Source organism: Panthera uncia, chromosome C2, assembly GCF_023721935.1.
Source record: "Panthera uncia isolate 11264 chromosome C2, Puncia_PCG_1.0, whole genome shotgun sequence".
Taxonomy (NCBI): Eukaryota; Metazoa; Chordata; class Mammalia; order Carnivora; family Felidae; genus Panthera; species Panthera uncia.
This window is the reverse complement of record NC_064810.1, coordinates 80,098,361-80,112,337: the sequence shown is the minus strand read 5'-3', so window position 1 is coordinate 80,112,337 and position 13,977 is coordinate 80,098,361. Positions and strand designations below refer to the sequence as shown.

At 38.8% G+C, this 13,977-nt stretch overlaps 1 protein-coding gene across 5 annotated transcripts in view; it reads left to right on the top strand.

Annotated features, from left to right (window-relative positions):
* Positions 1–13,977, top strand: part of MAP3K13 (mitogen-activated protein kinase kinase kinase 13) — a 172,800-nt gene that overhangs the window by 107,571 nt on the left and 51,252 nt on the right. The window contains exon 1 of one of the 5 annotated variants that reach the window (XM_049628438.1): positions 43–390. The exons of the other annotated variants lie outside the window; for them this stretch is intronic. The gene's annotated coding sequence lies outside the window, so the exon portion shown is untranslated. Of the gene's footprint in view, positions 1–42; positions 391–13,977 lie in introns of those variants that run through there. 5 annotated transcript variants of the gene reach the window in all.

The window sequence follows — 13,977 nt, the reverse complement described above, 5'->3', positions numbered from 1 at the left end:
CCTCTTAATAGCTGAGGCTCAGCACAGTGGGTTGCATTTCCAGCTTTGACCATTATGTGTCTACCTGTAGCAGCAGGATCTCCACTGGTGTGGGGCTTAGGATCAGATCCACTTTCTGTCCTGCTCAAATCACCCTGTTCTGTGTCCCTGGAGGTTGACTTGTCTGGACTGCATCAGTGGACTTTCTCGTCCTCTGGTTCTCTGTTGGGTTCAACCATTGGCAAACACCTGCAGGGTCTTTGAAAGCAAAAGGAAAGTGAAATTGTGGTTCAATATTAACTCCACTGACTCTCTCCTTATCAGGTCAGTGCACCATGGTTGCATCCCTCTACCAAAGGCCACAGCTCTCGTTGGATGACCTTCTTGTATAGCTACACTCTCCAGGTTCTGGTGAGCATTCTTTCCCCTCCCCAGTTAAAGCCTACTGGCTGTTACTAGCTTTGGGGCATAATACCATCCTTGTTGCTTTTTCTGTCCTGACTTTTGTAAGCAGTCTCATTAAATTCTCACTTGCCCCATTTGTTAGGGCCTGGGCTAACATAGGGTCCTTCTTCAGTGATAGTGCCTGCTTCTACTGCTTGCTCATCATGCAAGCAGTATTCACACATACTTCAGAAAATCCTAAGTCAGAAAAATGATTATACACAACATAAAAAATTTCCTTCAATTTCGTCCCCAGCACATTTGGAATATGAATTAATCTCTAATTGGATTCTGCTTATTTTGTTCTTTAGAAACATACCTCATCTACAAAGGAAGATACAGGTGACATAGTAAACAAATGTAGTTAATGTGTATCCTAAGACTCTGATACTTATAAGAAGTAATTATTAATTATGTGTTTATCCTCAACATCAAAGTTCTAACTTGTGCTACTCATACTGTCTCCTAATTTGGGGATTATTATGGTCTCAACAGCTGTAATTCTTCAACTTACATCCAAAAAAGATTTTTTTTTCTTTGAAAACTAGAAAATGCATAGAGACTACAAGAATAGTCAGAGGAGACTCAGGGCCTCAGGCCAATGAATAGTGATGTCAAATCCTGCAGGCTAGGCCATTACTTATTTCTGGGCTAAGCTGCTCTACTTAACCCCTTGGAAATAAGAGGTCTTATGGGACACCTTGGTGGCTCAGTCAGTTGAGCATCTGATTCTTGATCTCAACTCAGGTCATGTTCCCAGGGTCATGGGATCGAGCCCTGTGTTGGGCTCTGTGGAGCCTGCTTAAGATTCTCTCTTTCTTTTTCTCTCCCCCTCTCTCCCCCCACCCACTCTGCTCCTATCCCCTGCTCGCTTGCTTGTTCTCTCTAAAGAAAGGAAAGTTCTTTTTATTATAAAATTGAAATAGCCATCCTTTGGGACAACCTTAAGGTTTTCTTTTTCCAAAGTTATAGCCATGAAGTAACTGAGGACAAATTGTTTTAATATTCTCTGTGCAGTCAAGGAAACCATCAACAAAACAAAAAGGCAACCTACTGAATGGGAGAAGATATTTGCAAATGAAATATCTGATAAAGGGTTATTATCCAAAATATGTAAAGAAATTATAAAGCTTAACACCAACAAAACAATCTGATTTAAAAATGGCCAGAGGACCTGAATAGACATTTTTCAAAAGAAGACATATAGATGGCCAATAGACATATGGCCAATAGACACATATAGATGGCCAATAGACACACTTATTATCAGGAAAATCAAATCAAGACCACAATGAGATATCACCTTATACCTGTCAGAATGGCTAGAAGCAAAAAGACAAGAAATAGAGTTGCCTGAGTTAAGCATCCAGCTCTGGCTCAGGTCATGATCTCGCAGTCCGTGAGTTCAAGCCCTGCGTCAGGCTCTGTGCTGACAGTTTGGAGCCTGGAGCCTGCTTTGGATTCTGTGTCTTCCTCTCTCTCTGTCCCTCCCCCACTCATTCTCTCTCTCTCTCTCTCTCTCTCTCTCTCTCTCTCTCATAAACATTAAAAAAAAATTTTAAGACAAGAAATAAAAAGTGTTGGTGAGGATATGGAAAAGGAGGAACACTTGCGCACTGTTGGTGGGAACGTAAATTGGTGCACCCACTGTGGAAAACAGTATAGAGGTTCCTCAAAAAATTAAAAACAGAAATACCATACAATCCAGTAGTTAGTTCCGCTACTGTGTGTTTACCCAAAGGAAATGAAAACACTAATTAAAAAAGATAAATGTACCCCTATGTTTATTGCATGACTATTTTCAATAGCTAAGATGTGGAAGCAATTTGTGTCCATTGATTAGATGAATGGATAAAGATGTGGTATGTGTGTGTATTTATGTGTGTGTGGGTGTGTATATATGTGTGTGTACACACATACACACAGGAATATTGCTTAGCCATAAAAAAAGATGAGATCTCGCCATTTGGGACAACAAGGATGGACCCTATAGGGTATTATTCTAAGTGAAATAAGTCAGGCAGAGAAAGACAAATACCATGTGATTTCACTTATATGTGGAACCTAAAAAACAAAACAAATGAACAAACAAAAAACAGAGACAGACTCATAAATACAGAGAACAAACTAATGGTTGCCAGAAATCAGGAGGAGGGATGGACAAAATGGGTCAGGGGAAGTGGGAGATACAGACTTTCAGTTATGGAGTGAATAAATCATGAGTATGAAAGGTACAGCATGGGGAATACAGTCAATGGTATTGTACTAGCGTTATATGGGGACAGATGGCGACTACATTTATGGTGAGCACAGCATAACATATAGAGTTGTTGAATCACTATGTTGTATGAATTGTGTCAACTCTATTTCAATTTTAAAAAGATAAATTAATAATAATAATAAAGTATATGTTTTCATAGATGGCCTAATCTCGTTGACCAAACTTCCCACTTCTCACACCTCACAGTCCTCCAAGTATTTTTCATTAGCTTACCCCAATGTTTACAAATCCTCCTGCTTTTTGTCCCTCTCCTCTATTGCAATAGTTTTTTTTTTTTTAATTTTTTTTTAACGTTTTATTTATTTTTGAGACAGGGAGAGACAAAGCATGAACGGGGGAGGGTCAGAGAGAGAGGGAGACACAGAATCCGAAACAGGCTCCAGGCTCTGAGCTGTCAGCACAGAGCCTGACTCGGGGCTCGAACCCACGGAGTGCGAGATCATGACCTGAGCCGAAGTCGGACGCTCAACTGACTGAACCACCCAGGCGCCCCTATTGCAATAGTTTTAAATAAAGTCTTTCTTGCCTTTTTAACTGTTAAATTAAATTTTAAAATAAAATATATGTTTTTATTTGATCTTACTCCTTTAATTATATAGTTATTATTAATAAGCATATACTTTCTTACTTAAAAATAAAATGTTTGTTAATTTAAAATATAAATAGGAGACTTTTACTGAGTGCTTACTCTGTGCCAGGTAGTATGTTAAGCACTCCGCAAGTGTTATTTAATCCTCATTACAACCCTATGAGGGTTTTTGGTAACGGAAACTGAGGCACACAAAGATAAGAAACTTTCCCATGGACAGAATCAGCATTAGGACCCAGAGAGTTTGAATCCAGAGCTCACTCATTTTACTACAATATTAAATTTATCACGTAAGGACTATTTTTTATAATTTTTCTAAGTTTGTGGGAAGTTGCCATTGTACAGAGTTCTCTAGGCTTAGAGCTACAGCAAACTTTTTAGACTCTGCCCTGGACATAAGCCTTCCTTAGGAAAGTGAAGGCAAACTGCCTGAAGGTAGTAACATTGCTGAAAGTTAGGTGACACAAGAGTGGGGTTAGGCAATCCCTGAAAGGCAGAGCACCTAACATGGTGTGAAACCATCCATATCTCTAGGGAAGAACATTCCATGATCTCCCTTGGGACCATGGTCCTGCAATGATTCTCTTATGTTCTAATTGCCCTTTTGTTTAAAGTATAAGCAGCCTTTTCCTAGAGATATTTTCTTGAATCAATAAAATTAACTCCTAATTTAACATAGCAATTTAGAAACATGGCAATTTTTTTCTCCCAAATATTGAAATGACATAGCATTGATACTCTCCTAAACATTACTATAGCTACATACAGCCTTCCCTCTTTTTTCAATTTAATTAAACCCTGGAATGTAAAAAAAATAAATAAAAAATAAAAATAACTGCTATAATTAAATTACAGACAAAGGAAATTAAATATGAAAAAGAAGCTGCATACACTTGAGATTATCCTCTTCTGTTTTCCATCTTACTTTTGCCCTTTTGACCCCATGTCTCTGTTTATTGATTCTTTGTGTCTTCATTTATAATTTCATATGAATGTAAAAAGCTCAATGTGTCTCAGTTTCTAAGTGTATTGATCTTTCCCCGCCTTCTTTTCCTCTTTTTCTCACTTTTCCACTTACGAAAAACTTACCTTCCATTTTCCCTTTTTCTCATGTCCCTTGATTTCACATATGTATTGAGTATATTGACATATGTCTTCTTATTCTAGTTTTTCTAGTTAAAGACTTGGATAGTTAGCAAGTATTGAGGATTCAGTGCGTATTGGGTGTGTTATCTATACATGATCTCATGCAATTCTCTAGTCTCTTAAGTGCGTGGGATCTGGTGTTATACCAGTTATGGATATAATGAAATTGAGGTTTAGAGAGTTCAGCGCAAGTTAATGATGAGGATTTGAATCCAGGTCTATCTTCCTACAGTGCCTTCCCTCCTATCCCCTCACAATATTGCTCTCCATATCATGAAGTGTATAGAAGGTTCTGAACTGATTGATTGGGAAATAATTTTAAAGTGTGCATTATAGCCCAAATTTTTAAAAATAATTTTAATTCTAAATAATAATTAAAAAAAATTTTTTTAACGTTTTATTTATTTTTGAGACAGGGAGAGACAGAGCATGAACGGGGGAGGGTCAGAGAGAGGGAGACATAGAATCCAAAACAGGCTCCAGGCTTCGAGCTGTCAGCACAGAGCCCGACGTGGGGCTCAAACTCACGGACCGCGAGATCATGACCTGAGCCGAAGTTGGCCGTTCAACCGACTGAGCCACCCAAGCGCCCCTTAAATAATAATTTTAAATTAATTTCCACTGTCATTTCAGTTGTCCTCCTGAACTATTTATCTTTTTATGCTATTAGTCATTTAAAATTTTGTTTTATTTTTGTTATGTTTTTGTTGAAGGATAGTAGAGTTGACACAGTGTTCCATTAGTTTCACGTGCACAGCATAGTGATCAACAACTCTATATGCTATGCTATGCTCACTACTATTGTAGCTACCATCTGTTAACCATATAACGCTCTTACAATACCATTGACTGTATTCCCATGACTTATTCATTCCATGACTGGAAGCCTGTACCTCTCACTCCCTATCACCCAGTTTGCCGATTTCCCCACCTCCCTCTGGCATCCACCAGTCTGATGAATTATTTATCTTAGAGCCATAGATATCCAAAAAGAGAAGGGGAAGGCATAAACTAATAGGCAAAGAAAAGAAGAAAAGGGACTAGCATTCATTGAGTGCTTACTGTGTACTGGAAGCTTTTACCAGGGACTAATTCAAGTTCATAATTCTACGTATTTTGTAAGCCTCCTTTTCCTTTTTTTTTTTAATTAGGGTATTTCTCTATCTTCTACTTTTCCACGGATAGCTGTTTTGCTCACAGTTCCTAAAGGTAATCCTTTACCAAAGGGCGTTTTTGTGATCCTAAATGCAAGAGTTCTAGTGCCTTTGCATGTTATTCATCTTGACCTTAGAAGTTGGAAATAATCACAACACTTAGATACACCCTTGTCTCTTCATCTGTCTTGAGTTTCCAGTCTCTTAGTCATGATTATGCTACCTTCTCCAGCTTGATTATGATCCTTACTAGTCAAAAAGGTAAAAACAAAATAGGAGTTGTCAACTTTTGTTTCCTCGTTGTCATCTGTTTTTATTCTTTTGTTTTCAGTTTATAATTATTCTTAAGCTGTTTGCAAGCCTTAGCAAACACTGACAGGTTTCTCAACAACGTCCTTAACATTTCATATGATTTTTCGTATATGCAAAAGTAGTAAAGCTTTTAGTCTATGTGTATAAAGCAACAGATATTTGGATTGAAAACTTCTTACTAAAAGAGTAATGCATGCTAATACTAGAAATTTGGGGAAATATAAAACATTTAAAAGAACAACAGTGATAACCACTGTTGACCTTTTAAACCTATTTTCTTATGTTCTTGGAATGCATATATAATTATTTTTGTATTTATTAATGTTTGTATATTTAAAGGCATATATGTCTATATCTTACTATTTAAGACATTTTAAGTAAACTTATCTAGCTACTACAAGTCAGATTTAGGTCAGAAAATGTAGATTCTATTCTGGAATATTTGTACTTACCATAGTCCATACTATTTATTAAAGACTTATGAAGTTATGGGGAAATCATTTCTTTAGTCAAGAAATATGTTTAGCATTTGAGGCATTTAGCATTTAAGGTATATTTGAAGCCTCACAAGTTTCTATTTCTTGATAAATTTATAGTCTACAACTCTGAAAATAAAGCATCTTTATTCATTTTTAAACCTACATAATAATAGGGGTGCCTGGTAGGCTCAGTCGGTTAAGTGTCTGACTTTGATTCAGGTCATGATCTCATGGTTTGTGAGTTAGAGCCCCACATCGGGCTCTGTGGTGACAGGGTAGAGTCTGCTTCAGATCTTCTGTCTCCCTCTCCCTCTGCCCTTCCCTCCATCTCAAAAATAAGTAAACATTTAAAAATTTTATTTAAAAAACCTACATAACAATTATTTTAGCTTTAATCATGATTGTATTTATAGGTACTAGTATTCAGAAAGTAATATTACCATGGAGAATTTGCTGTTTTGTAATTGTTATATTTTGTTGGCTATAGCATACTTTCAATATTATTAAGTATTCATAATCTTAATGAAAAATATATGTAAATTTTAGGCACTGAAGCAATATTTTTGAATGCATGATTGTTGAATGAAATACTATAAAGATGAGGAATGAGGTAGGTCAATGAATTTGGTTGATATGAGGTTATTGTCCTTTCAAATAGGAGTTTCAGTAGACGATTCCCAGTTAAGAGAGCAAGTTAGAGGTAAGGTGCAATTGTAGACAACTCTTTTTTTAAGTTTAAACTCATTCTTTTTTGTAAGAAAAAAACTTTTTAATGTTTATTTAGTTTTGAGAGAGAGAGAGACAGACAGAGTACAAGCAGGGGAGGGGCAGAGAGAGAGGGAGACACAGGATCTGAAGCAGGCTCCAGGCTTTGAGCTGTTAGCACAGAGCCTGACGTGGGGCTCGAACTCACAAAATGTGAGATCACGACCTGAGCTGAAGTCTGGTGCTTAACCGACTGAGCCACCCAGATGCCTCTGTTTGAACTCATTCTAAAAGCACTAAATTGTTATTCTCTCGCCCCACGTTTTATGTATATTATCTTATACTTTACATTCTTTAATTTTGTGAATCTTTTGACTGATTTTCATAGCTATAATTGATTTTATTTATTTTGTGCTTTAACCTCTGTACTGGTTTTATAAGTGATTAATCTACTACTTTTATTATGTTTCTATTTACCTGTGAAATTTTTTCCTTTCATAATTTTCTTTCTTCTGATTATAGGCTTTTCTTTATACTCGAAGAACTCCCTTTAACATTTCTTGTAAGGCTGATTTAGTGATGTTGAATTCTCAAAGTTCTGTTTGGGAAACTCTGTCTCTTCTTCTATTGTAAATGGTAGCCTTCCTGGATAGAGTATTCTTGGTTGCAGGGTTTTTTTCTTTCAGGACTTTGAGTATTTCATGCCACTCCCTCTGGCCTGCAAAGATTCTGTTGAAAAATGAGCTGATAGCTTTATGGGGTTTCCCTTGTATGTACCTATTTTCTTTTCCCTTGACACTTTTAAAATTCTCTATCACTACTTTTGGCCATTTTAATAATTATGTGTCTTGGTGTAGACCTCTTTGGGTTGATTTGTTTGGGGACTCTCTGTGCTTCCTGGATCTGGATTTCTGTTTACTTCACCATATTAGGGAAGTTTTTAGCTATTATTTCTTCAAATAAATTTTTTTGCTCCTTTTTCAGTCTCTTCTTCTGGGATCCCTATAATGCAAATGTTATTATGCATGATGATGTCACTGAGTTCCCTTAACCTATTCTCATTTTTAATTATTCATTTTCCTTTTTGCTTTTCATCTTGATTGCTTTTCATTACCCTGTCCTCCAGGTAGCTGATATGTTCTTCTGCTCCTCTAATCTGCTCCTCATTCCCTCTAGTGTGTTTTTAACTTCAGTTATTGAGCTCTTCATGTCTTATTGGTTCTTTTTTATATTTTCTATCTCTTTGTTGAAGATCTCACTGAGATCCTTCACTCTTTTCTCAAGTTGAGTGAGTATCTTTATGACCATTACTTTCAGTTCTTTATCAGGCATATTGCTTATCTCTGTTTCATTTAGCTCTCTTGCTGTGACTTTGTCATGTCCCTTCATTAGGACATATCCCTCTGTCTCCTCATTTTATCTCTCTGTGTCTGTTTCTGTGTGTTAGGAAAGTCATTTATGTCTCCTGATCTTGAAAAAATAGTGGCCTTTTGAAGAAGAGGTCTTGTTGTGCCCTGTAGCATAGTGTCCGCTGTTCACCAAAACCAGCACTTCAGGGGAATCTCCTATGTGGGTTGTGTGCACCTTACTGTTGTGGCTGAGCCTCATTTGCCTTCAGTCCATTTAGCTGCAATGGCCCACTTTGCCTGTCGTGGGCCAGGTTTGGTTCCTGTGCTAAAGGGCAGGTCTGGGGCTGCTGTAAGCTTGTATTTGGTCAGTGTCAACAGTAAGACCAGATACGTGCCCTCAGTTCATTTGCCCAGGCCACAATCAAATGCAGGACACTCTCCCCACATTGTCCCCTGAGAAGCTTTCATTGATGGGCAGTCCTGCAGACAAACTGGATACCTGCCTCCAATCCCTCTGCCTGGGCTGCAGTGACCCTGAACTCCAGGGCTCTCTCCCTATGCTGCCTTTGAGAGGTTTTTGTTGGTAGGCAAGGCCAGCAGTAGGATCAGATGACTGCCCCCAGACTGTATGTTGGGGCTACAGATGTACTGATTGGCAGGGCACTCTCCACGCTGTCAGTTATAAGGTTTGCCTCCTGTGGCTGTAGTGGAACTGGTGTGTGTGGTTACCTTCCCCTCTCCAGGGCAGGAGTCACTTTGCAGTGGTGCTGGTCCCTGCTGGGGCTGCTTGCAGGATGAGAAGTGGCTGGAGCTGCTTTGTAGGGATGTGTAGGCCACTCTTTTGATCTAATTTAAATCACATACTTATGATTTTTTATGTTCCATTAGAAAAGCTATCTATTTTTTTCTTTAAGTTCAAATCAGGATCTTATTAACAGACCTCTAGCCTGGGGAGATCAATTTTATGTTATTACTACAAACAAGTAGCTTAATCCCAGTTTTAAAATGGGAATGATGCCTTAGTAGCAGAAATGTCTCTTATGCCCTAGATACTGTTATATGAATTGTAGAGATGGAAGAGTTGGATTTATTTTAAGGCCAGAAAATGCCAAGCAAAGAGAAGACAGCTTGGGGATAGCTTAATGCCATTCAAGAAATCTCAGCAATAATTCTTAATTTATAATTTTATTCAATTTTAGTTATACCAAAAACTTTATCTATGGGGCAAATTCTTCCAAAATCTTTGACATACTCATATTTATGGTATAAAACTCAAAACCTAATCTATTATAAAAGTACCCTTTATTAGCAACTTGGAAATTTTTGTATTATATAAGAAAAACACAAGAACTCAAGGGCTATCTGGCCACAGCGCTTCTTCCATTCCCTTGTCTCTGTGCCGAATCCATTTTGGCACAAAGCCAAGGTAATTTCCAGAAATTGGCAGTGCCCTGGCAAATGCACAGCTGCTACCGTCTCCAGCCCCTACCTACTAATTTTGCACAAACCACTTCCTCCTCTTGGAGCTGAGAAATTCACAGGGCAAGGGAAATGTGCCGGGAGGGCAGATATGGAAGCACTACCTTGTGCCTCTGGCAGATTCAAAAGCCCTTAAAGGTAACAGCAGCATCACCTCCCCTGCACCCCTGCTCACAGAGCTTCCTACTGAGAAAGGTGACATTCCAACCTTTCCCTTTTACCCTCCTGCTCTTCCTTATCTTTCTCCATTTGACTCTCAATGTTTAAAGATTTTGCCTCATTTTTTTTTCTGTTTTCATTTTTAATATTTTCTGGTCAATACTAGCTTTGACTTCTCATGAATTAAAAGATCCAAACAGTTGCCATGAGGGTGCCTGAGCCAAATCTGGACAGGGAGAGAGACACTGAGATGGCAAAGGAGCAGTTAGAGTGGGGCTGCCTGTGTTGCCTGTTTGCACTTACCAGTTTCTTCACTGTGCAGTGGCAGTGTGTGGGTGTGTTCACATACACACAGGTAAAATTTAGCTATCTTTACCCTCCTACACTCTTCTTAAACGTAGTCAGCTCTGCTCATATTTTAAGACAGTCACGGAATGATTTATTTCCCTTTGTTCTTGTGCCTCTCCATTTCTCTGCCTTTGTTGGTTGAGATTGGACCTGATATTCTTGGTGAACAGAGGGAAGCCTCTTGGACTGTACACATCTTTATACACGCCTTGAGGTTCCCCTTGCTTGTGCCCCCTCCCAGAGCACTGCTGAGTTGCCAGTAGCTGGATGGCCTGTCGCGGCTCTGTTGACTGGTACAGTCATCCCTCTAGGTGGATACTTGTGCTTTCTTGAGAGTGTCTTTAGTGCATCTAAAATAACAGTGAGAATTACTATTGTTTTTGTCATCAATGATCATGATACCACAGCTATTTGTATCTCTCTGTCTGAATAAACAAACAACCAGACTAGGGAAAGACTGTAGGATGAGGAAGGAGAATTCATTTCCAGCTCTGCCACTGATTAGCTGTTGCATTGAGCAGGTCAGCAATATCATAGGAATTTGAATTTGAACATATGAATGTTATTCTCATAGGTAAAGCAAGTCGTTTGGACCATATTCCTTGCTAGACATTCCTTGATAAATGTCAAACCAAGGGGCACCTGGGTGGTCCAGTAGTTTACGTGCCTGACTCTTGGTTTCTACTCAGGTCATGATCTCACGGTTGGTGTGTTTGAGCCCTGCATCAGGCTCTGCATTGACAGCATGGACCCTGCCTGGACTCTCTCTCCCTCTCTCTTTGCCCCTGCCCTGATGTGCTCTCTCTCTCTCTCTCAAAATAAATAAACTTAAAAAAAAAAAAAATCAAACCAAGTTGATGAGCATGCTGAAGTTCTCTTCCTTAGACTCATTCCCAGTGCCAGGGGGGACTAGTCTGCTTCATGTGCACCCTTAACCTCTTAGAAGTAGGAAAAGGTTACAAAACAAACATATTTTTCTAACTTTTAGTGCATGAACTCATTACAATGTGGTGTCATTAGGGAGAAACTCAGAATACAAACTGACAAAAATGGAAATTCACCAGGAATTAACATAAAGTTCTATAGTCTGATTCAAAGAACAAATTGCACAAATAGGTGTTTGGCTGAAATTCACATATTCATTTGGGTATTTGCATTACCCTGAAGTCTGATGTGAGCCAAAAGCACGATGTACACCCTGTGCTGTATAGCATAACCATGAGTCCCAACTGGGAAAGGTAGACTGGAAGTAACTGCTGAGGCAGTGGCCAGGGCAGATAGTATCGAGTCAGCAGTCTTAAAAGACCTCAATCAGAGCAAGGTAAGAGAGGGCAAAGTCAAGAGAGCTCAAGGTTGTGGCAAGAAATCAGCAGGAAAACAAAACGAAGGGATCAGTAATGTGAAAGCTGAGAGATCAGCACAAAAGGAATGGGGTGGGGAGGATAGGGTGACAGGAATGAGGGTCAATTCTGCAAACAGCTATTGCTGTAACAGAGGGCTTCAGCTTTTCTTTTTATTACTTTTCCCCCCAACCTTATAGTCCCAGGCAGCTTCCTAGCTCCCAAATTTCTCCATTCCCTAGAATTTAAGTCCACCTCTAAGCTAACCTCATCCAACCCAACCTCATCTCTCTGATTTATTTAAAGGAAAAATCATCTGCATCATTTTATGAAATTTCAGAACCCATATATGAAGGAAAGGCATTACCTTAACTGCTCCCCAACATTAGCTGGCTATTCCATTATTTCTGAGTTACCAAACTTCTCACACATGCCCAGGTGGTTTCTGCTTGCCTCTGCTAATTCCCTTAGCCAACCTGACTTCCTTTCTTCTATGGATCTCAAATCATCCTCTTTTCAAAGATTCATCTCAAGTCCTACCTCTTTTTTTTATTTTTTTAAACATTTATTTATTTTTTAGAGAGAGAGAGCATGAGCACACAAACAGGGGAAAGGCAGAGAGAGAGAGACAGGAATCGAAGAGGGCTCTTTGCTGAGAGCAGAAAGCCCAATGTGGGGCTCAAACTTGCAAACCATGAGATCATGACCTGAGCCAAAGTTGGACACCCAACTTTGACTTCCTGGAATGTCAGGTCTCACTTTTACTTAGTTTACCCTCCAACCCAAACAGCATTTCCTCTATGACATCTCTAGACATATTTGATGTTTATTTTCCTGAGCCCTCATGGCACCTTGTTCATGTCTGTGTACTACATATCTAACCATATGGCTTTTCTCATCATTTGGTCTTTCCCTCTAGATTTTAAGTTCCTATAGAGTAGAAACATATGTATCATTCATTAATGCCTAACACATTGTATAGCATGTGATAGGAGCTCAATACATGTTTAAATGAATGAATGAGACTTCAAAGGATATGGTATTTTCATTGGTTCATTCACACAAGCTCCTCATAGGCAATGAAAACAAGGCTTAAAATTTGGGTCTCAGAGGGGTGCCTGGGTGGCTAAGTCGGCTAAGTGTCCGACTCTTGATTTCAGCCTAGGTCATGATCTCAGAGTTTGTGGGATCAAGCCCTGCATCAGGCTCTGCGCTGACAGTTGGGAGCCTGCTTGAGATTCTCTTTCTCCCCCTCTCTTTGCCCCTCCCCCCTAATGAATAAATAAAAAAACTTTAAAAATTTTGGGTCTCCGTAATGCAGATGAGAAATTAATAAAATAGGGATAATTTCTTTTTATCCACAAACCTTAATATAGGATACTATTGAGTCCCCATCACCTTCAGCATAAAATCCAAGTCTTTTAGCCTAGCATACAAAGCTCCTTTTAACATAGACCCTGACTTTCTCTCCATTCTTATCTTTCTATGTATACATATAACCTGCATTCCATCCACTTCGATTTCTCACATACTCCATAGTCTTTCATGCCTCCATGCCCTCGTTCATACTTTCCCCACACCTGTGGCACCCTCTCCGTCTTCTCTCACTCACCCCTCTCCTGCATGCCTGATGAGGTTCTATACTTCCAACACTGATCAATAGTTACCACCTTTGGGTAGCTAGCTCTGAAAGTATCCCTCCCTATTCTGTGCCCCTAGAGCACGTGGTTGATTCATTATAAGCACTATGCTGTCAGTCATTGTTGGTCTGTTTCTTGCTTCCTCTGTAAAGTGAGATTATCTTCATACCCTGACTTCTAATGTATTCTAGATGTTTAATACAGAGTGAAGGAAGAAAGGAATAACTATTATATAGGGATTTGTAAAGAAAGTAAATTTCTGATAATAGACATACATTGAATAAATTTAAGATTGAATTTGCATGATCTGGACAATCTGGAGCAATCCCATGTCTTTCTTTTCAGAGGTTGGGTTTCCCTGGAAAATTGGTGCTAATGGACATATCAAAAGCAATTAATAAGTTTAAAGCACTGGGGCTTAGTCTGTGCCCCAGAATTGGTTTAGTACAGTAAAAACAAATTTTATATCTTAGGAATTTATCTTGTCACATACAGAAGACATTTATCTAAATGACTTAATGAATACTTTAGAAAGCAAAACAATGCCCCAATAGATAAAACACTAAAGAAATT